The sequence below is a fragment of the Lissotriton vulgaris genome, chromosome 7 (assembly GCF_964263255.1).
Source record: "Lissotriton vulgaris chromosome 7, aLisVul1.2, whole genome shotgun sequence".
NCBI classification, from domain to species: Eukaryota; Metazoa; Chordata; class Amphibia; order Caudata; family Salamandridae; genus Lissotriton; species Lissotriton vulgaris.
Genome location: NC_141695.1, coordinates 1,706,996,395 through 1,707,021,075, shown reverse-complemented (window position 1 = coordinate 1,707,021,075; position 24,681 = coordinate 1,706,996,395). Strand labels below are relative to the sequence as shown.

Genomic DNA, 24,681 nt, shown 5'->3' with positions numbered 1-24,681 from the left:
TCCCGTTTCCTAAACGTCCCTGAAAGTACCTCTATTTACCAGTTCCATTTATCACAAGCAACGTCCGGGCATTTGTTCCCCCCATCCAACCCCCTCCCACGATGTGCTTTTTTTCTGGAAGCGCTGCTGTGATCTATGGACTCCTGCTTACCCAGGATGCCGCAGACACCAGGAGATGCCTGAAGCCAGAATCCTGGATGAGGGGCACATGTCCAAAGGGTTGTCACTGCGGGAGCACAATATGACTTGAACTGCTGATTGCAGGTACCGCCACAGGGACTCACTTTTGGGGATTGGAGCTGATTTCCTATTGTCAGACTGACACAGAACATGTAAACAAAGGGCAAACAAGGAGGAATGAAGGAGGAAGAAAAAGATGGAAAAACAGTGACAAAGGAAGAAAGGCGTTATAAAAAAAGAACCTGGAGGAATGAGATAAAAGGGAATGGATTGCAGTGTGGTGGAGGAAAGCGGTATGAGGTGAATCAAGGCTAAACAACCTTCATGTTGGGCACCCCGACATTAGTGTGCGGAAGCCGCTGGCCTCTGACTAAAACTCAGAGTCCCAGCAACTAGTCTTCTTCTACAGAATTACTATGCGGGTGGCATTTTGGAGCAGATCGCCAAAGTCTAGTGTGGAAACCAAGGCATCAGTAAAGGGCCTGGCTTTGTTTTCAGCTTTTAAATCCAGACAATTAATTTCCAGCAGATGTTGCTTCACAGCAGCACCACAGGTAGGGTGGGGTTACAGGCGGAGGCCACACCCCATGGGGCATTTGTGGTGGGTAGTGACGTTCTTAGCACGCTACATCGTTTTAGTGAAGTTTGAATGTTTATCCATTAGCACTGCAAATCTTAAATCTGCACTTGTAATACGGTCTCCGCCCTTTCACTACCTTGTCAATTGACCTTTGACTGTTGTCAATCATAGACGTTGAAAACTTAATTTATTAACCTTTGACATTGTTGTATTGTAATTGCATTTATGTAGCGCTTACTACCCCTGACAAGGCATCAAAGTGCTTTTTCGGCGAGTAGCACGCTACTCTGTGACCCATGGAGGAATTAGTATAGTGAAACATGCAATTAATTTTAAGTGGTGGATAGGTTAGTCAGTTATAGTTTAGTCAGTTATTTGGATTTAGATTCGGAAAGATAGCAGTATCTTGAAGCACACTACTGTGGAAACCCATAAAGGTTTAGTGCTGAATTAGTATGGTGAAATATGAAAGTAATTTGAGTGGTGTGGTTGTAGAGGGACACATTAATATGGGTGAATTGACGTAAGGTATACTTATATTGATCAACAGTTGCACTCACTTCTCGTTTTTTTATCTTACTTCTTTGACTGGTTAATTTGGTGCCACGACCTTAAAAGTGTTTTGTCTATGAACACTGTCCAATTGATAGATGATAGGTGAGAACAAGGGTGCTGTCCTCGGGTTTAGGGTGTGCACACGTTTTGTCACGGACCACTAATAGTCCTCATAATCCATAATATACATTTCCAATGAAAAATCTTCAAAGACAATATCCTTTATGTCATTTTTATTCGTGTATTTCTAATGATGCTTTCTCATTGAATACATCATTTTCCAATTATTAGCAGGTTTCAATGGTACAACATAACACTTTGACCCAATGCATTTCGGGTACAGATGGACCCTTCGTCGGGGGTCTCTACGGAAGGAAATAAAGAATACATAATGAGCCCCAAGCTACGTACTAGGTCATTACATAACATACCTCATTTTCAGCAAATCCTGAATTTCATCACTTGAAATAAACGAGTCTGATGATGACTACATGGCATTTGAGCGCTAGAGGTTTAAGGATTAACAAAATTGAGAGCCAACTATCGTCTAAATTAAACATAACGCGCTTTAAACAATCAAAGATTCCTCTCGCATTTATGTGGCGTTGCTCGCCCGTACTCACAGTGAAATGTAGCGTCCCAGCTTCCTGCTCTTTCATCCAATACCTGCCGCATTTAGATCACTTAGCGCTAACCCCCCTTATAGCTGCTCTGATAGGTCAGTAACGCGATCACGTGGTCGCTACATGTTAAAATTACTAACATAGCGTCTATGTGGAAAACTGAAGAATAACTCCCGAGACCCACTAAATCTAGCTTGTGTTTACTCTACCTAAATCAAAGTAGAACATTACCGCCCGTGATAATTTAATGAAAAACCTACTCGAGGTTATTGAATGACCATAATTGACTGGCGAAAATTTTAGATTAATAAACATGTGCACTATTATTAAACATAATAAAGTCTGAGTGTGAAACGCTATGTATTATACCTATGCTCATGCAAATCTGCCTGGGAGTAAAAGCGGTCGGCCATTTTGGAGCGGTCAATAGGATTCACTGAGACTACAAGAGTTCTATGTATGAAAGAGGCTAACATATCTCACACACTAAATAATGCAAATTTCAAAGAACAATTCTAATATAACAAAACTAATGTTGAAAACAAAAAATGTCATACAGCGTCATAAAATTGAGCACAATGTCCTCCGCCCTGTCAGGGCAAATCCTGTCTCATAGATCAAAAATCTATAGAAAACATGTAAGTTCCAACCTGTCATTGAGCCCATCTGGCTGAAGGCTTCCCATCTTTTTAATCCAAAAGTATTCAGATCTCAGTCTCATTTTATGTGTATCAACATCTGGGCGACCTTTAACCACTTCCAATATGGTGAAACGTAACTGGGCGATGTTATGTCCTGACTCTATCCAGTGGGCTGCCACTGTGGATTTTGTGTTCTTTAACCGAATGTTACTCTTGTGCTCGGTTATTCTTACCTTAACCTTACGTTCCGTCTGGCCCACATATAACTTACCACATGGGCACTTGATGCCATATATAACTCCTTTGGTGTCACATGTGCTTGAATGCTTTAATTGTATCACTTGTCCCGTCCTAGGATGTGTAAAAGATGATCCCGTGATTACATTGTTGCAATGTGTGCAATTTTCACATTTTCGCATTCCTTTATATGTGGGTTCATTGGGTTCTTTGTTCTTATGCTTGAGCAATTCTTTGAGATTCTTGGATCTATTGTATGCAAATGTTATCCGGTTGTCAAATAAAGGCTGTAAATCCGGTTCTTGGGTGATGATGGCCCAATGTTTTCTCATGATGTTTGTGATTTTGGCCGATTGCATGGAGTATTTCAAAACACATACTGTGAGTTTCTGATCCTTTTTATCTTTTTTAGTCAGTAAAGATTCTCTTGGTAAAGCCATGACTTTATTTTTTGATTCTTTCAGAAGTTGGTTAGGGTACCCTCTTTTCTCGAATTTTATGATCTGTCTGTCGATAGTTTCAGAAGCTTCCTTGGTGTCTGATGTGATTCTTTTATACCGAATGAATTGAGACATCGGGAGATGTTGTTTCAAAGCCTGGTGATGAAAACTTAAGTAATGCAACCCACTGTTGCGATCTGTTTCTTTGATGTGTACACTTGTGTGTATTTGACCCTGTTTGATGGCGACTTTTACATCCAGAAAGGATAATTCTTGGTGATCTATCACATGTGTGAACTTGATCCTGGCGTGTACCGAATTCAGTTTCTCTATGTTTGCTGTGAGTTCTTCTTTTTTCCCTTTCCACATGATGAATATGTCGTCAATGAATCTCTTAAAGACAAGCAATCCTTTTTGCCAATCCGGGTTGTTCAGAATATGTTCATTTTCGAACTTGGACATGAAGATGTTCGCGTAGGAAGGTGCCCCAGCAAAGCCCATGCTGGTCCCACTGCTCTGTGCATAGTATTCTTCATCCCATTCCAGGTAACTGTGGAATAGTGCAAAGTGTAGAATTTCCATCAAGAAGATTTTTTTCTGAACCTTTCACCTCGTTCTTCAATAAGCACCACTCCATTGCCTCAAGTCCCTCATTGTGGGGGATCGAGGTATATAGTGCGGTGACATCAATTGAACTTAGCCAGATTTCTTCATTTTCGGGAATCTTAACTTCTGTGAGAACATTTAAAAACGCAGTAGTGTCTTTGAGGTGGGTGCACCAATTTTGAACTAATGGTTGTAAAAACCAGTCCAAATATTGTCCAATGGGTTCGGATAACGACCCACAGGCTGATACTATCGAATTGACGTAAGGGCCAGAGCTGCTGACTTTGGAGCTCGGAAACCAGGTTCAAGTCTTGGCGTCAGCTCAACAGCCTGTGATTCTGGGCAAATCACTTTTTTTCCCGTGCTTGTGAAATGTAACGTGTTCTTGTTTAATGTAACTGGTGCTTATGTAAAGTGCTCCAATCAGTGCTATAAATTGGCCGGTACTGCCCGGTACGGAGACCGGCGCTTTTTTATTTTGAGAGGTAGAGAACAAGCTCTTCACAAGAGAGATGTAAATACATTCAATTGGAGAGTACCAACACTTCTCAGAAACAAGCAGGTACTCTGGTACAGAGTGCCTGCACTTCTATGTTTCCAATTCAAGCTCCATCGGCTCGAGTTAGCATCTATTAAAAAAAACTACAGTTCTGGCTTTTCAGGGACCACAATACTGCATTCTGGGACTTGTAGTCCATGCAGAAATGGTCGGTGCTCGAAACTCCTCCGAGCCCATCCGATTGGCGTTGCCTTGGGAACTGCTACAAAGCCTCTCCATCACACAAGTACTTTCACTTTCATCCAGTGCTTGGCTCTTCCAAGAGAACCCCGGCCGGGCCTCCTTGGACCCTGTGCATCCATGTCCAGTCCGTTTCTCATGCTTCCTTATCAAATCAATGCTTCTATTTCTCATGCACTTTTTTGCTATATTTCCCATGCACTGCAGGTAACATTTTGGAACCAGACAAGTGCCTAACAACCAGAATAAAAAGTCCAGCACTAGAAAGCTCTGCGAAAGGAGAGTGTCATTTCATCTTGCATCAGTGCCCCCTGCTGATGCCGCCGCGTTTCTAGCCTCCATTGAGAGAGGCAGGGATGCTGGCCTGCCAAGACAGGCTCTCTCTGGCACGCGCTCTTCGCCGGTGCCCACAGAGGGGCAGGCAGGCTGTGCAGAAGGGTTGTAAAGTACCCCGCTACTGAACACTTCACAAAGGAATCACTGTGCCTCTGCACTGTCTGTCCAAGTGGAAGGACGGCCAGCCAAACCGCTCAAGGGAGGGAAGCCAGTCAGAAACGACATGATGGGATGAAAAAATACTGACTGCCAGCAGAACAAGAAGCTAAGCCAGAGCGAGTATCAGACGCACTGGTTAATGAGAGGATGAATTCTCACTGAACAGCAACACAAACAGTGGAGGCACACACTAGTAACAAAAAGAAAGCCAGGCTCCTAAAAGGGTGGGGTAGGGTGGCCCTTCTTGGTACCCAGGGAATGAGGGATAAGGGGTGAGGATACAAGAAAAGGGAGAGAGAGAAAGAATGCAAGTGGAAGAAGGTGAGGTGGAGAGAGAGGAATAGAAAAAGCAACATAGAGAAAGGAGATAAAGAAAGAGAGAGATAATAATTGTGAGAGAGATGAGGTGCATGTTCAATTGATGCAGGTCATTCCAATGAGTGGGATGCAGAGTAATGGAATATTGGGTATCGCCCTTCTCATAAATTCCACCGGACCCTCATATGGGATAGGACACAGAAAGGAGTTTGACTTGGTTTTCCTGTATTGAACCCACCAGCCAGTTTCACTCCACCATATTCTGCAGCCGAGGACTGAATGCATTGTTGAGGGCAGACCCCCACCTCTCTTTGCCGCTTTGGAGCAGGGAGTCACATAAGTGGCTGTAGGTGGGGGCCTGAGCTGGAGAGCAATGAGTTGAGTGGTTGTACGACATTTCAACACATGCTTTTACCAGGCATTCCTTTACCACACGTGTTATACTACACATGCATTTACCTTGTGTCTGCCTTTACCACACATACCTTTACCATGCAGGAAAGTATAAACAAGATAAGTGAAAAAAAATTATATATATATATATATATATATATATATATATATATATATATATATATATATATATATATATATATATATATATATAGGATCGTTAAGTACAGATTTATCTGAATGTATGGGTGTTGAATACACATACCAAAATTATTTTTGAAAAAATACAGAAGTAACAACATATAATATAGCACACACATATCCAAAAGAAATAGCTCGAATCATGGAATTGTACTTACACAATGATATGCAGCATAACCATCGTTGCCATCCATTTATGTTTTGAACAATAATTGTGTACAAAGTAATTGAAACTGTAAAGTACAACTGTTTATGGTAAAATTACCAATCCCAGAATGCTTCATAGCAGGAAGAATGGGAGTAAGGGTATATAAAGATGAAACAAACAAAGGACTCTAACTGTGAGCAAGACTCGTAAGAGTTGAAACGTGTAGTTGGTTGCTTATTGCAATAGATCTGTGAAACTTCACTGAAGACTGGGGTGCAGCAGCTTTTTTTTCAAAAAGTGGAAGTACTATATATATAAATACATATAATACACACACACACACACACATACATATAATACACACACACACATATACACCAAATAAACTTCCCAAAGAATAAAAAAGAGGCCATAAGCAACAAATAATCAAAGACGCTCTACATATGATGCAAAAGAAATCCAGAACAGAATTCTTGAAGAAAAGGGAACAAAATCCAAACAAACATACAAAAAGAAAAACCTGATGCCATTCCTTTTATAAAAAAGTTCTCAACTGCAGCAAAAGGTATCAAACAAATACTGAGGGAAAAAAACTGAAATATTTTACATCTGGAACAAACAGTGGCAAAATTAATCGCCATGATCCCAACATCACTTTTTGAAGAGCAAGAAATCTAAAGATGATTTGATGCACAGCCACTTCCAAGTGAAAAAGAAAACCACCTATTGGTTGAAACAAACAGGGTTTTCAAATATAATAACTGCAAGGTATGTCAAATAGCGGTTAATACAAAACAAATAACAATGGCAAACAATAAAAAATGGACAATTACCCAAAATATCACATGCAAGAGTCAATATGTAGTATATATTATCGAATGTCCATGGGAACGAAGGTATATAGGAAGCACCATTTGCGAACTGAAAAAGAGAATCTTGGAATATATACGGGCAACTATAAATAGGGACTGCATCAATGCTATGGCAAAGCACATGGAACTTCATCATGAGGGGGACTGAAAAAAACTTAGATTTTATGGAATTGAGAGAATAGACCCACTCGACCGAGGAGGTGATCGAGAACAAAAATGGAGACAAAAAGAGTCTTGGCACATACTGGACCTGAGTACCCGGACACCACAGGGTTTAAATCAAAATGAAGAACTATATATACACCTTTGAATGTACATAATTGATTGCTTAGCTGGTTTCGTTCATATTAATAGCAAAATTGTAACATTTACATCACAATATATCTGGTATTAAATATGAGACCCACTAGAGGGTTTTAATTAATGGTACATCATAAACTCTAGAATATCACACAACAGCAAACCAAGAAAGTGATCATATGATACAATAAAAAATGAATTATAAATAAACAATGATTTACTTGTGTCCAAAAAACACACTAGAGTGTAGTATTCACTATCCAACAATGTAATATACAACTCATCCTGGGGAATGGCAAAAGATGGACTGGCCATCTAATGTACAATAGACACTAATGTCCATCACTATGGTAATTAAATACTTGTCTCCGTAGTAATTCAAATTTCAAATGTTAGATTTGGAATGGGGCCCTGATGACCGCAACAATAATGATCCGTTAAAAGGCATTTGCTGTGCATTTGATATCGTGATCAGATAAATTAACTAAATGTCTGTTAAAAGTTTACCAGACACTGCACTTTCTTCACCTTTTCTTTGTTCATACTTGAAGTAAGAGATTGGGTAATTAATTCACTTTCAATATAAATTTTACATATATTTCAACACGAAAGAGTGCTAAGAAAAAAACACTAAGGGCTATTGATTGCTCAGTTATCATTAAAAATCTACAAATCTCATCACACCTGATGTTCATGATAGGAAATGAGCAAGAGGTATGACGCTGTTATTATGAGCCAAGAGCACTAATCACACACTTGTGATCAAGGTCTCTGCGAGACCGAAACACGTTGAGTTTGATACAAGGATTTGGCTTTGGAACTTTGAGAAAAGAATAAAGGAATTATATTCACTCTGTGAGTGTGACCCGAATATTTACTTACGTAAAGCTTGGAGGATTTATATGGAGAAGCCCCCAACCCTGCAGGGCGGCCTAAGTAAACAGGCACAGAGCAGCCTGTCAAACTCACATAAGAAAGCACACAGTGAGGCCCAATACCAGAGACTTGGCTTTTAATCACGGGCCCTGCAACGCATATGTTTCCAAGAGTCCTTACGCCTTTCGGCGTCTCTATCAGCCTTGTTCACAGGTGGAAACCATTTCATTTAGCCAAGTGCATATTGTGCCTGCCTTTAAACTTTCAATCACATGACCGGTAATTCGAAAATACATGTCCCATAATGCATCTTAAATCCCAATATACAGTCTGGACTTGGATGAATCCTACATTACCAGTTCAGTTCTAGATAGTGTCTTTCAAACATGCATCATGGTAAGTATAATATAATTCGCTCATATACTACGATTGCCCTACATAAACGTTCTAAAATGTTTGTCTTTTCCCTTGTGCCCTTCCTCACCCCTAAAATACATTTACCACTCCATACCCCTCCACTCCCCTAAACCCTCACAACCAAAATGCCCTTACCCACCCTTAAAACCCCAAAATTACCATTACAAACCAAAACCCACATCCACTCCTAAACCCTAAAATACCCATACCACACAATACTCTTACCTTACCATGGGTGGTAAAAGCTATGTGGTAAAGGCACTGCATTGGTTACAACCACGTTGTAATAGACGTTTCCCCTTTTGAGTAGCATTTAGGTATTAGGTTATGTCCATGTAGTTGGAGACCGTTTTTGGCTTTCCTGGCAAATTATTAGACATTCCTGTGTGCAGATAACAAACCTAGCATTTAGGATCATTATTTTTTTTATTGAGAAGTTAACTGAAATATTTGCCAAACGTCTCTTTGACAAACATCCCAATTCCAATGTTTGGCCCTGTGGGTACCCCCACCCCAAAGAGGCCTAAGGAGTAAGGGTGTTTCTATCCTGCCCCCTTATCTTTTTGTTTACATTTTTTTCTGCAGCTCGGCTCAAGCCTAGTGACAAGATGGCTGCCAACACTTCCAGGTTTGAAGTGTTGGCTGCCAATCAGACCCTTAGCATCACCAGTTGTATATCTGAAAAACCTTTAAATAACTCTGAAACTACTGAACGGATTTACACCAATTCACAGTAAGGTTGCCAATTCCTGGACCAACAGCTACCTTCCTGACAAATTTGATGTAAATCCGTTCAGCAGATCGGGCTGTAGCCTTGTCTAAATTTCCTATGGAAATTAACATGGGGAAAACTCGCTTTTGCCACTCCCCTTTTTTTCAGACCTGCTTGATGGATCACCCAGAAACTTTCAAGACAGCAGCTGAAGTGAGCCCCAAACTAGTTTTGTAAATTCTGTGAGGATTCGTCAAACGAAGCCAAAGTTATTGGCTAAACAATAAACGCTCTTCCTATGGAAACTACATCTTAACTATAATTACCTACTGGCGACCGCATGTATATCACATGTTTACAAGGCTACATTTACATAACAGAACCTCCTTCTTGAACATCCCTGCCCTCCTCCTATTCTGTCATCCTCTATGCTGGGTGCAAGCAGATGACCACCTTCTGCACTGCCTGAAAAAAAAAAGATAAATTACAAAAAATGCATAAGCTATTTCTATCTTTAGAGGACCTGAGCATTCCTTTCAATTCTCCTTTCAAGGATGGATTGACATTTGTTTAAAAAACCGGGACATGTATACAAATTTAAGGAAAGTGTTGAGACAGTGCTCTGAAAACCGGGACTGTTCCAGGAAATCCGGGACATCTGGTCACCCTATACTTTGTACCCCAGCTGGGAAACAACTGAGTGCAGTACATATTTTAAAGTAAGGGCACAGCTTTACAGTGTAAGTTGAAGTGGGTGGGATCCCTTCTTCAAGTACAATGGGAGGAGTCGAGAGATTTAGTTATGCTGGTAGAGGCTACAACAGTGTTTGCTCCTCCGCTAAGACGGAGGAGCGTCACCCCACTGCTTGTTGATGATACAAAAGAAAAAGAAAATGATAATAACAAGAAGTTTTTTATCATTTCATTTTTGTTTGCGGTACTCCAGCCAGCTCAGGCGGGACTGGCCTTGCCATCATCAGAGGGAGCAGGAGTGGTTTGCACTTCCTCCCTAAGTGTGCATGACAGGTTCGCCCGCCAATCAGTCATGCCTACTTGGCATGTTCTCCACTGGGCTGTGTTGCACAGCCCAGTGGAGAACATGCCCATCCTCCGAGGTATTGCCTAAGTGGCCAAACAGGCCGCTCAAACCAATCATGACTCTGCTCCTGCAGCGTCGTAATTGGCTGGGACATACTGGGAGCCTGGGTGCATCCGGTGGCAGGGACGATGACGAAGGAGAGACGTGCGGCAGCGGCGGTGAAGGTTAATTAATTTTCACTTTTTCATGTCTATCCGCCATCACCACCCCCGTACAGAGGCAGCCGCCACTGGGCTACAAGCCGCCTCTATTTTCGCTCACAGAGAAATCTGCTGTGTTTCTATAGTACCATTACTCCCACATGCACCCCCTCATCCCCGTTCTGCTACATGCTCAACCTCCCTGTCCTTCTGTTATCTAGTCTGGACATGAGGTAATATTTCAGAGTGTGAACATGAAATGTTTGAATATGGGCAAAAGTGGGGAATGACAACTTGAGCAACATTCTGTTGCTTTTGAACACATCACTCAGAACATTTTCATTACAGTGAGGAAAAATCTCATCTATATTTAATGCAATTCAACTAAATAATATGTCGCACAGGAAGAACCACTTGAAGCTTATGATATTTCAAAGCAATACAGTAAATAATTCACATACACGTGAGCACCAGCTATTTTAAACTTAGCAGCAGTGATATGTGAAAAAAAAATATTACTTTTTTATTGGATGTTGGCAAAGGGAGAATAAATAATGTACAAATTCTATAAAACAAAAACACAAGTGGGTTTATTTACAAAAGCAACTTGCACTTGTGAGTAATTTACGTATTTAATTTACTCTTACACTTTTAAGTAACTTTACTAAATTGGAATGTAAATTTACTCAAAAGTGTAGACTTAAACGTACATCTCCATCCCCTGAAAAAGGGAGTCGTGCTAAACTTACGAGTGTAAGTTACTACTGCCAAAAAAAAAAAAAAGTCCTGCACCACACATTGCCAATCACTGATACTACAACAACCTCCCACAGAAAAAAGGTTATAGGGGCTTAAAATACAACTCCATAAGAAGTCAAGTTAAATTAAATAAAAATAGTTACAAATATACATAAATATAATATAATAAAATAATATATATATATATATATATATATATATATATATATATATATATATATATATATATACACACACACACACACAGACACGCATATACATATATACACACAAACATTAATTTACAATAGTTTTTAATAAATATGATTTTACTCATTTTTTTAGCGAAATAAACTTTTGTACTTTTCCCTATACGTTGATGCAGGGAAACTCTACAGCTTTAAAAGTATAATATATAAAAAATGTTATTATAAATTAATTTAATAAAAGTATTTTAAATGTGGAACAAAGCACAAAATGCTACATCACTACTTCATTTTTTATTACTTTAAGTATATTACATCAAACTTGTTGTTCTAACGTTCAAATTAAAAAATAAATTTCCACCTAAAGTAAAAAAACATTATGCATTATTATTAAAAGTGCTGTATTTAGTTACAAGTAATTTTTATTATATTCTATTAATCTTAAATTTTAAAATTCAAAAAGGTTAAAATATTTGATAACTGTTTTTATATATTTTGACATTAAATCATATAAATGTATAATTTAAATATTGTAATGTAATTTACCATTATTCCCTACGGTGTTGTAGCCCGGACGCCATTATTTTCTATAGAAGAATGTTGCAGAACCAGTGGTTGGCCTTTAGTGGTGCTGAACTTACTTTAGCTCTGAGCTGGAGTAATTCACTACTGTTTTTGTCCCTTTTTGACTGTATTACCTTTAGAAGTGCAGTTTGTGAATGGGCTTACTCTTTGGTGGGGGCACGTCCCTCTCTAAATCCCTCCTTACTCCCCCCTATCCACCCTTTAGTAATAAGTTGTTGAGATGGAACAGCCTTCCACATGGTACTGGACATGCATCCTGCCCTGAGTACCCGAGCTCTACTGATGTCTGGATCACCAATGCTGAATTTTGTTGTCCTAGGCAAACATGGATCATGCATGTGCACTTGACATAAGCCTATCTAACAGATTGTGGTCTTTGTGGACCGGGAGGGGCCCCCAAGCGTTGGTCTCATAGTGGCAGAAGGCTACTGCCTTTGCCAAGAGTGAAGCAGCACAGGTGCAGTGGGGGCAGCATACCGTGCAGTGATCAGTAGAAGCGAACAGGTCCTTTTCATCCTCTGTCTCTGTTTTGAGGCCTACAAGCTCACTCACCTTTTTAAAAGTTCGGCTATTGTGTGCTTAACTCACCCTTAGCCTAAGTTGGGTTGATGTGGAGTGCTGTGTAGCCCATGAGTGGTATATATTTGTGCTGGGTGAATGCAGGAATAATGCAGCACTGTGTGCGGGTTAAATGTATGTACTGGGTGTATTTGTGCTTTGAGTGGTACAGTACATAACGGATTTAGTGCTGTGTGTGCATTTTGAATGCATGTGCTGGGTGTATATGTGCCTGTTAGTGGTACAGCATAGAAGGATACAGTGCTTTACACTTGGACTTTGTATGTGTTCAGTGCATGCACCAAGTGTATGTGTTGCTCTTAAAGGTACAATACACGCCAGACTATGGATTCCATTTTGCAAGACCTAGGATTGCATGGTGAACCATGAGGCGAAAAGGTAGAGGAATCCCCCTAGACAGATTGTGTATTGCTGTATTGCTGGATTCCTTCAAGCTGAGTGGGACATACTGCAAAGCGGAGAGTCAGCCTTCCCCCATAAACTTCAAATGGAGGGTTGTAAGAAGCTGGCTCTGTATATACCATACCAAAGTGAGGTATAGTGTGTACAGAGTCCAGTGGAACCCCAAAGGTATGCAGTAAGGCAGTATCAGAGGACAGTGTTAAGCATGTATTGTACACACTCAGCTAGCAGATGAATTCATACACTCAAAGACTGAACTTCAGACCAATTGTTTTTGTATAAAAATATTCCTTTAGTTATTTTATTTTCTAGAACCAAGCAAGCCTAGCACAGGTAAGTGTTACGTACTTTGCAGTAAGTATACATTTTGTAACACAGTTTGGATTGAAATTGTAAATGTACATTGTTTTTACTTGCAGTATTGTTTCTGAGAAATGAAATTCTTTGTAAATACAGTACATATACATTGTATGGGATTTTCAGTAAGATTACAGGTAAGTTACTTTTGAGATTACTTTTCTTTCACAGAGTAGTATACCTGGATACTACTCTGCGACATTTCCTGCAAACAGGTCAGTAAAATCGTTTATGTTCAATAGTACAATTTTAAAGAATTTCTTTAGGTTTTCAAACTTCATACTTAAAAACTTTTCCCAGAAAAACAGTAAATGATATCCTATGGAGGAAAATTGTGTTATCGGTCTTAAGATAAGTATATGGTAGTGGGAGATTAGGTTCTGGGGGTAGACTCAGAGGTTCTCTAGGTTCAGGGATGCACTCTTGTTACACCCTCGCTGGCACTAGGGCGGCTGGGTGCAGAGTTCGGAGGAAAAATGTTATCCAATGGGGGATAGGGGACCTCCGGTTGATGGTGGCTGACGAGCAGGCCACTTGGTGTGGGAGCAAAGCTCCTAGACTTTAGCTCAGGGCAAATAGAGAAAAAAAGTAGCACCAAAGGTGCACCCTAAGCAGCACCAGGGTGGCCAGGTACAGGGTGCTGTTTCGACATCAGGCGCCCTATTGTTTGCAATGGGGAACCTCCGGTTTGCACTGCAGGCTTGGGGACGAAGGTCTTCGGAGTGCGACCACCACTTCAGGAGGTAAGTTGGGAAGTTGGGGGTTGGTTAGGCACCATCGGTTTGGCCCCCCAACGCCGTGGGGTGTTGGTGCAGGTGTGACTTTCAGGGTCAGATCTTCTTACCAGTTCCAGGTCGCGGTCGCAGATTTAGGCTGCAGGCGTCAGCTAGACTTTTGAGGCAGGTCAGGGGTCATTGGATCTCTGGTTTGGGTCGCTGGGGGACTGCCTCGTGGTGTTTGCCCACTCGAGCTCGGGCCATGGACGGTGGGTGCAGAGTGGTGTGGATTTGCGGTGTCAGGCCGGAGCCAGAGGTTGCAGATGAACAAATCCGGTGTTCACGGGAGACACAGTCTTTGTGGTTGCAGGCAGGCAGGTCTTCTGGGGTTTTTGAGGTTGTTGGCTGCAGGAAACACCGAGATTTTGCAGGAGCAAGTTCGAGGTGGAGACAGACCGGTCGGTCTGGGGCCAAGTCAGTGGGCGTCTTCCTCTTGTTAGCTTCGGCACGGCTGTTCGGTCCTCCTTTTACTGTTACAGGTTCTGGTATGGGGAAGCAAGGCTCAGGGGTGCCCCTAAATACTAGACTTAGGGGTGTTACAGGTAGGTAAAAGGTTGGAACCAAAGGGACCCTTCCATGGGGTGGATACACCCCCTACTATGCCACTCTCCAGTGGTTGGGGGGCACAAGCCTTTCCCTGGTTGGCTGGGTCCTCACATCTGCAAGATGGTGGGGACTGAGAGTTCCTCTTCCTCACTTGTTTTTCTGCCAGTTCTTCCTTCCAAAGAGGGGGTCCGAACCAGTGGGGACCAGTTGCTGAAAGCATCAAGTGGCCTGGGGAAGCTCACAAAGGCGGAAAGCCTTTGAAGTTTCCCCTTCGTGAACCCTGCCCATCCTGGGGGAGGAGGCGTGCCACCTCGTCCCAGGATGTGCATTGTTTCAGGCCCCCGAGATCAGCCGGCTCTCAACCCAGAAACATGTCTGGTGGTGGCAGTTGAAAGCAGCCACTCAGCCTGGACACTAGTGGTAGGTTGTTTTTCAGGGGGCATCTCTAAGATGCCCTCTGTGTGCATTTTATTTTAAACTCCACACTGGCATCAGTGTGGGTTTAATGTGCTGAGAAGTTTGATACCAAACTTCACAGTTTTCAGTGTAGCCATTATGGTGCTCTGGAGTTCGTAATGACAAACTCCCAGCACCATATACTCTTAATGGCAGCACTGCACTTACAATGTATAAGAATGGACTTAGACGGTACAGGGCCCATGCACCGGTACCCTCACCACTGGTATAGTTCACCCAGCTAGAGGGGTGACTGATTTATGGCAGTGAGTTGTAGGCATGGCACACAGGGATGTGTGCCATGTCTACTCTTCTCTTTGTTCTGCACCAAGACATGCAGCCTGCAAAGGCAGTGTGTGTGTGCAAAGGTATAGGGTCTTTAAGGGTGGCACAATAAGTGCTGCAGCCCTTAGAGGTCTTCCCTGGTCACAGTGCCCAGGGTACATGTGGTACCATTTACTGACCTGTGGCCAGAGATGCCAATTGGGTTTGGGTTAGGTGTGGGGAAAGAACACAGGCCCTGTTTGGCAGGGACCCGGGGCAAATCAAGTCAAAAGTGCATCAGTAGTCTGTAAAAAATGGTGGGGTGGGGGTTAATGCAACAGAAACCCAGATTCTCACAAGGGTGCTCTTTGATTCAGTGAGAAGTCACAAGGCAGGGGCCTGGATAAGGGAATCCAGGAGTGCTGAGATTCTGGCTAACCTTTTGTCCCACATGACTGTACGGACATTCAGATGTGAACCTCTAGTCACTCCCATGGCCTGTGTTGTGGGGCTCTCAGCTTTGAAGTTGCTCCTGCTGACTTTCTGCTTTCAAGAGGAAAAGAGGGCAGATGAGTGGGCACGTCAAAATTAAGCAGATCCCCCAACAAAACTTAAAAACTATGTCTCTAAATCACATTTGGTGTCTGGAAATGGAGTTTAAGAAAGGGACCTAAAACTGGCATCTGCTGCACAGTGACACCAGCTGTGTGAGGAGGGGAGGCTCTGCAAGAATTTCGTCTGTGACCAGGACTGGGGGACAAGGTTGGCTAGTCTCCCTGCTGAGTGGGGAGACAACAACCAGGGAATCTAAGATCCCCAAACCTGGAGCTTGGAGCACCAGCACCTGCCTGCTTGCCAAGGCAAGTGTGCCCTCCGAGGGAGAGAAGAGTATTGGAGAGAGCTAGGTCTAGTGGGGAACCCGGTCGAGTGGAGTTACTGTGCCAGGTGTGAAGAGACGGATGATGACCGAACAGGTTGTTGCCGGAGTGAAGGAGGAAGTGGGTGACCCTCATATGCTGGAAGAGAATGTTAATTGAGATGTGTGCATCACTGCACCAATCGTGCCAGAGCCCATGTGCAGTGAGGAAATGGTGACCGTGGTATGCAGGAGGGGCCACAGTCAGAGGACTGCCATATTGCCAGGGTTGTAACCCATGTTTAGTGGTGGGCAGTGGCCCCGGTATCCAGAAGGGGCCATGAGAATGTTGATGTGCCGATCAGACCGGAGTCCATGTACAGGGAGGGCACGGTAACCCAATATGCCAGAGAGGGTCACCAGAATCAGCAAAACGTGTGACCTACGGCAACGCCCCTTACGCCAGAATCGACAAAAACGTCCTCCACAAACTCCAGACCATCCAGAACGCCGCAGACAGACTAATCCTTGATGCCCCACAGCACAACCACATCACCCAACACCTCAAAGACCACCACTGGCTCCCCGTTGAAAGACGAAGAATTTTCAAGTTGCTCATACATGCCTACTAGGCCCTCCACAACATCAGACCCCAATACCTCAAAACCGCCTCTCCTTCCCATACCCCAAGAGGAGCCTCTGCTCAGACTACCTCACTCTAGCCACCGTGCCACGCTTCTACAGGAACAGAGTGGGTGGAAGGTTGTTCTCCTACCTTGCAGCAAAGGCCTGGAACGATCTTCCCCTTCACCGACATCGCACCAATTCAGGAAAGACCTCTAGACCTGGCTCTTCGAATGACCCAAACGGAGTTGCACCCCCAGCGCCTTGAGACCCTAACTGGTGAGTAGTGCGCTTTAAAAACTCCTGATTGATTGACTGACTGATTGATTGATTGACCTGGTCAGAACAATCGCAGGAGAAGGGAGGCCAACTTCGAAACCCCTGCTCACCATCACTAAGTTGAGGGACTCACAACAGGATCGTCGCATCACCCTCCTGCAATACCCTCGCCGGAAGACGGACCAACATTTTTTGCTGCATAGAGGAACTGCAAACAACACTGCGGCACAAACACATGTGAGTATCTCTACAACCGCCGAGTGCAGTCACCGGTGCCGCATGCAGTGAACTCACCTGAATCAGCTGCTACAGCTCCAAGTGCCCGGGGAAGGGGTGCACTCAGGAACTCTGGTCACTCCAAGCCTGCCGGTGCAGCCAAGAATGATTCGGGCATTTGGGCCAGATGGAAATATTCCTTGCTAGATAATACTGCAGTGCAGAACAATGTTGAATTTAATATAGAGTCGGAGTGGACTCGTGAGACTCGGACTACTAGTGGGGCTTACCCTGGATGTTGCCTATAGTGAATGGGGAATAACCACCATCACTAGTAGGAAGGATGAAGTAGAACTGTGGGAGCCTCCTAAAGGAACAATATAGCCCTGACCTCAGGGGGGACTGTATAGTTGTTTGTGAAGATCATATGAAGATCATATTTCCCTTTGTACGAACAGTGGTAAAATAAAAATACTTTATCACAAAAGTATTGAGCTGGGCAATCATTTATGGCTGCTGTGCGCGTTGTGAGCTCGTGTTCACTCCGTATCCATCTCCCTTCCGGTCGGGAGCCTAGGACTGCTCGGACCACACTATATTCCCCAAGTATTTTTAGGAAAGGTTGAAAAGTAGTCATTGTTCATTGAAGTAAGTGCTGCTCTGAGGGCGCAGCTCTGGGCAAACAACTAGGAATGTCTCACTATTACAGAGAGTCTAATGCTGAAGGGGTACCTGGCCCTGTTCCTCAGGATCCACAATAGGTCTGACCCCGGGACATCAGGAATTAAAGTCCTCCACCCCCATGGTTCTACCCTATATCACCCCTGTTTGACCTCTGGCCCTCTGAACAGGGCTGACATAAGCCTTCACATTTTCAAGCCACCCCCTCTGTCCCGCCAACTTTTACTACTGAATGATATATTTGTGTGTGTGAAGTTTCTACAGTCTGGGAGGAGATCTGTGCGCAGAAATAGATATTCAGGCAGGACCTCCACACCCATATTTGCGAATAGCATTTAGTCCTATTGTAGTACTACAAAACATACTACAAAATGGAGTTTGTGCATAGGCCCCAAACAAAATATATTAACAACATAGGTATTTGGTACTTTGTGGTTGGTTTTTAAACTACCTTTGCTCAATAATAGTCATATATACTACCTGCTTCTTTACAAGTGGCCTGGTAAAATCCCTGTCATAGTCCCTAGTAATTTCAGCAGTGGGAAATTACAAACTCTTGGGAAATAACATGTGAAAATGATGTCTGTCTATTTTCCCTGGAGCATCACACAAAGATGATAATATGAGAAAACAACTTATAATTCGGATGGGCCAGTGAGGGCTTGTGAGAGGTTGGGGGAAGCGGGAAACCACTTACCGGCAAGCAAAGAGGTGTTCTCACGATGTCCGTGTTGGCTAACAAGACCGCAGGAGCCTGGAAAAGAAAATAAGGAAAAAAGTTTGAAAGAAAAGAAAGGAAGAATGGAAAACAAATCTGAATACGTGGAAAGAGAATAGAAAAAGAAGAATGACTAATGAATATTAAAAGAATAAGGTAAAACGAAGGAGTTTACAACCAGAAAACGCTCTTCTGCAGAGAGACTTGGGGCGCCGAGAAGGTCGGGTAGATGAGGAGCCCTGTCAAGGACCATGCACCCAGAAAACGGAAGGAGGTTAGTCCTCACCATGGCGAAGAGTAGAAGCTGAGACAGCGTCAGAAGGTCTACCTAGGTATCCCACATGTAGAGGAAAAGAATATGATTGGTGGATGCCAGACCTCCACCTGTAGATGCTGCTTTTATAATGGCTCTGGGGAGGAACTGTGGCTTCCCAGGTGGGTGTCGGGGTGGGGGCGGCGGAAGCAATTTTTGTTCCCTGCCCCTTTTGTTGGGTTCTTTTTCCCATTTAAGTACAGTAGTTTGGCCCAGGCACATTTTTTAATCCACTTTGCCGAACACTAACCCTGCGTATCGACCTTTCTGATAGAAGCAAAGCGCTGGCATTCCCTCTCCATTCCCGGACCAATACTGGTCTAGTCTGGATACTCCCATTGTCAAGAAGTGCACGTTCAGCAGTGATCTGACAGGATGGCTGAAATGGAACTTAAGGGCAGCTGTTTAAAGCATCACATTTATGGCTTGCTCTTTAAAGACAGATGTTGGCTCTTCTGGAATTTATTAGAATGAACTCATTTGCTCACCGTTCCTCTTTTAAATGTCAACTTCTGATATATCTATCCATATGTATTTACCAGCACCAATGCCATTCAAGGAGAATGTATTTGGTATGCACCACTGGCTGTCAATTTGCAGACTCGCAAGCCCGCTTCACTGCCCCATGCAACGTACGTGTGACATCCAGATGTGCTCCCCTTCGACACGGAACTCAGTCTCTATTTGAAAAACATCTTGGATTTTTAGGTCTGACATTCGCCAAGAACTTTTAATTTTGCTAAAATATTATAGCATACGTACTTATATAGTCTGTTATTGCATCATTTATATATTTTCCTAGCCACTAAAGTCTAAATCATGGAAAAACAGGTCAGCTCACTTCAGCCATTGGCTCACGTCACTGCGAGTTATCGCATTTTGCCCTCTCACAAGCACCACATCCACACAAAGTGGTTCCCACAAGTGCCAGATACAACAATGTTAAAGTGTGCTTTTGGGTCCATAACAAAGTTTGCTTCTAGCCATTTTTATAAATTGATGATGGCCAACAGCTTCCCCTGTAATAAAAGATTGTGAAAACAAGCACTGACAAAGCGAAGAGACTCCTGACCAATATCTGACCTACTGGCGTTGCCAATGTCGGTTTGTTTTTAAGTTGCACGTTTGAAGCAATGTGTAGCGAGCGAAAGAAGCATTTGTATGACTACTATGAATAGGTTTAATACTTTCCATTGAGAATTCAAAAGTGCTTTTTTCGAATAACTTTTTTAACCCTATATAATACGGTTCATTACACCAGTATTTAATAGCTACCTATAATTCAAATGTGCTTACATTTGATGTTTGGCAAACATTGTCTAAAGATTTTATAGACTAAAAGCTGATTTTTTTATGTCACTTTGTGTACTATTTTAACATGAGTTTGTCAAGGAAAAATAGGTCTCTGCGGTTCACTTGAGTTTGAAAATGTAAATCTTATAAGAATTAAATCAAAGAACAGTAGAACAAGGGTTTTTTCCAGCAACTACTTGGAGATTGAGCCTTCAGAAGCCAAATAGAAGTACACATGTATTCCTTAGCACAGAAGTTTCAAGAAGTCGTCATATGTATCAAAGATTTCACTACTACAAGGAGTAGGTGCAAAAATGATCTCATGAGAAAGAAGAAACAGCTGTCGAAGTATCAACAGATGAAAACATTTCTATAGACAGCAACTTTTAAAAAACCTGGTTTCTGATGCCAGGGGCACTGTGTATCTTGGCTTGGAGAAGTGCACAGGTAACCGAGTTTAGCATGGATAGTTATAAACTTTAGGTGCTAAAGGAGATTTACGGCACTCTGAAAGGAATACACTAGACATCAAAATGTTGTTACTATTAAAGGTCCGGGTGCTTGCAATGCAATTGGGGAAGATAGCACCCCACTTCCCACCGCGTAATCAACAGATTAGGCACACTTGATAACAATATGGTATTGCAGCACTCCACTTATCACAACATGTAAGGTCTTTTGTTAATTAATTTAGCACTTCAGCAATATCAAATAGTCCAAAGGCTCTTGGTAGTTTCTTCTTTTATTTGTTTATATATCCAACTCCAATCCCATGCCAACGCGTTTTGCCGAGGTTATTGACAACTATCCGGCTTCGTCAGGGCTGGAAGTAATACAAAATGCGTTTTTTACAATCCGTACTTCATTTAAATAAAACAATTCTTAATTGCAGAGCCCTTTAAGACCCAAAACAACAACCCTGTGCTTCCAACACCTATCCAAGGTGGCATTACCATGCACAGAATACATATTTGTTCATATAGTGCACCGTGTGATACATTCAGCAGTTTTGAAAGGCAATATTCTGGAATAATAAATAAATAGCAACATACAGTACTTACAACATTACATTATTAAAACGGTGCCGTAATCAATGCATGTGTTACATTCCAGTGAAAGGAAAATGATTTATTTCTACTGAGACCACTCGTGACATTTTCACTTCATTCCCATGTGTACTACTCAATTGCTAGAGATAGTATTTACCTCAAGTTGGCTTTGCAATTCAACCTAATTAAAAATAAAAGAAAACAAATCCTTAGTCTATTCCCTTTTGGAACAAGGACTGCACTCTGAATCAATGCGCTATTATTTCACACAATCTTGTATGACTTCAAAACATGTCCTACCTCCTGTTCTGCCGCTAAATTCCTCTCCAGTATCCTTTCTCTATTTTCCAGATTCCATCAATACCAAATCCGTTTTAAATCCGTTGTCCTAAAATAAGTAGAGGCACATCTAAATCTTACTAATTACAAAACCTGGTTATAGCGTTTCTTAATGCCGCCATTCAATGATCTATCTTACCTGTATATGACAGGCTGGGCGTATATTGCGGCATTATGGCTAAGTCTCTGTGTATCCCACTTCACATCAAATTGGTGGTAATCCAATCTGTAAATTAACAACAGTCTTACTACACACGTCTATCCGATCCTAAAGTATCCGCAGCCAATTCCCATTCCAATTTTAAACAGAAATCGTACCTTTTTATTGCCGATTCTGTGAACCAACCGTGCTTTTCGCCGCCGCCCGTTTTTTTCTCTGATTCCGCCTGCAAAGTTATAAATTACTTTTACTCCTTCACCAGATTTTCAAATTTGCTGTTAAGCCCCCTCCACTTTCGTCTTGATTACCTTTCTCTGTACTCTCGTGTGCCTCCCGAGTACAGGAAACACACTGCTGCTTCCTGCTTCCGTTATGCAGCCTCTATAGACACAAACAACAGACTATCTGCTTAGATACCGCGACCGCCATCTTGGAACGAATATGTTTGCTTTCTGTTTTCACTTACTATGCATAAGGATAATGGTTATATCACTACGTGAAAGTCATTTATTGGGCCCAAAATCCCTGAATATACATGTCAATATTGACCCTACCTCGCAACCAAGTATGTCTCAAACGGTCACTATGTGTTAAACAATGATTACTTATTGAACACTCATTTCTGCTACTCATGATTGCACATGGGTGCTCCTATTGCCTATTCCTCATTGAAACTGAACAGTATCCATGCCTAAATTAATCTCCCAGGAAGAAATGAAGATCCTGGTCAAAATTTAAGCCATCCTCTACCGCCCTTAAGCGCATGATCCATCGTGCCTCCTGCCTCTTCAGTCTCAGTGCCCTGTTCCCACCTCCTGGGTCAACAGGTATATGATCAATACAATAACATTTTAAGCTTCTACTATGGTCCTGCTTGTTACAATTGTGTATATGTTCCGCTATCGGATACCTCACATCATTGTTTTTTAACAGCTCTTAGATGTTCACTCATTCTTTCTTTAAGCATGCAGATTGTGCTGCCCACATACACTCTCAAACATTTACATTCAATGATATAGATGACATACTTTGTGCCGGATGGTTGTCAATAACCTCGGCGAAACGCGTTGGCATGGGATTGGAGTTGGATATATAAACAAATAAAAGAAGAAACTCTCAAGAGCCTTTGGACTATTTGATATTGCTGAAGTGCTAAATTAATTAACAAAAGACTTTACATGTTGTGATAAGTGGAGTGCTGCAATACCATATTGTTAGCATGGATAGGTACTGCAGGCAACCAGCTGTGATAGAATTCACATACTCTGACAAGTTTGCTCAGACAACACTTTGAATCTCAACTTTCTCAATACGACCGCATTATATTGGACTAAAATGAACATGCTCAATTGATCTTCTGTAAGAAATAGTAAAATTGTCTCAGTCTTTTGAGAAACCAGACTTGAAACATGTTCAAAACTTAAATATAGTTTTCTCATGTGCAGAAAGAACTAAGTCACATTTGAGTGAGTTTCTATAAAACATGGTATTTGACACAGGAATTAACAATGATAAAATGATATTCTGAAGGAAAAATTCAATTTTAAGCAAAATAGACAGGTCCTTAAGACTACTTTGTTCCAAGAAAAAAAAAAAAGAAACGTTATGCAAGGGAAGGAAGAGTCACAATTCCGCGTATCTACGCACTGATGAGACAGTAACCAAGAAGAAACTTCTCAAAGAAAGTAATTTCAAATTGATTAAAAGAAGAGATTCTAACAATGTTTCCTGAAAAAAAAGCACTTGTAAGTCTCACTAAGGTACAGGAGGGGGTGTGCAATACCAACTTTCTTAAAAGGAATGTACCACAATGTCAAAGACTAGCCCCTGCAGTGGCTTTGATCGCTGCCCACAGACTACACACAGTAGACGCAGAGATAACGAGCAAAAACCTATCCCTAAGGCATCAAAGGACACTACCACCCTCACAAGATGGAGCCCCAATCCCTTTAATTGTACACCAAGGGCCAGATGTAGGTAATGAAGATTTACCGATTCTAAAATACCGAATTTTCCCGATTCGGTATTTTAGAATCGGTAAATGGGATGTAGGTATTTATTCGATAAGTATTACCGAATCTGTAAGATTTGTTCATTACCGAATCGGTATTTACTGATTCAGTAATTCCCATTCATTCCTTTGGGCCTGGAGGCAAATAGGAATGAATGTGAATTACCGAATCGGTAAAAGGGGGAACACATTGAAGGGTGGCAGGGTGTCACTTTGACACCCTGTTTCACCCCATAATCGTGCTTTTGTGCACATGTGGCATGTATGTCTGCCACATGGCACAGTTGAAAATGCACAAATTTGCATTTTCAAAGGCATTCGGTATTTACCACCAATTTATAGTTGGTGGTAAATAACGAATCCTTAAAGCACATAAGCACTCTTAAATGTGCTTCCTACATGCCATTTACCGATTTGGTAAATACAGAATCGGTAAATACCGATTCGGTATTTACCGTTCATCACCTACATAGCAGATTGCTCAATACCGGTCGGTAAGCCTGAAATTTACCGAATTTCGGGTTTACTGACTGGTAATGAGCCACCTACATCGGGCCCTAAGTACTATAATGTTTCCAATGTCTTGCATACAAGTTTATGGTACTTTGCCTCCTAAGTTTTGGATAGACCAGGCTACCTCAGCAGAACACCCCAAGGATTC

General features: G+C 42.1%; 1 long non-coding RNA gene across 3 annotated transcripts in view; it reads right to left on the bottom strand.

Moving 5' to 3' along the window:
* Nucleotides 1-22,350, bottom strand: part of LOC147706372 (uncharacterized) — a 255,226-nt gene extending 232,876 nt beyond the window's left edge. For 2 of the 3 annotated variants that reach the window (XR_015297636.1, XR_015297635.1), the window contains exons 1-4: nt 22,168-22,340; nt 21,989-22,075; nt 21,811-21,898; nt 18,835-18,891 (exon numbers count right to left, since the gene is read on the bottom strand). This is a non-coding gene — a long non-coding RNA (uncharacterized LOC147706372). Of the gene's footprint in view, nt 1-18,834; nt 18,892-21,810; nt 21,899-21,988; nt 22,076-22,167 lie in introns of all 3 variants that reach the window. The other variant, XR_015297634.1, reaches the window with a different exon arrangement.
* Nucleotides 22,351-24,681: the final 2,331 nt, after the last annotated feature.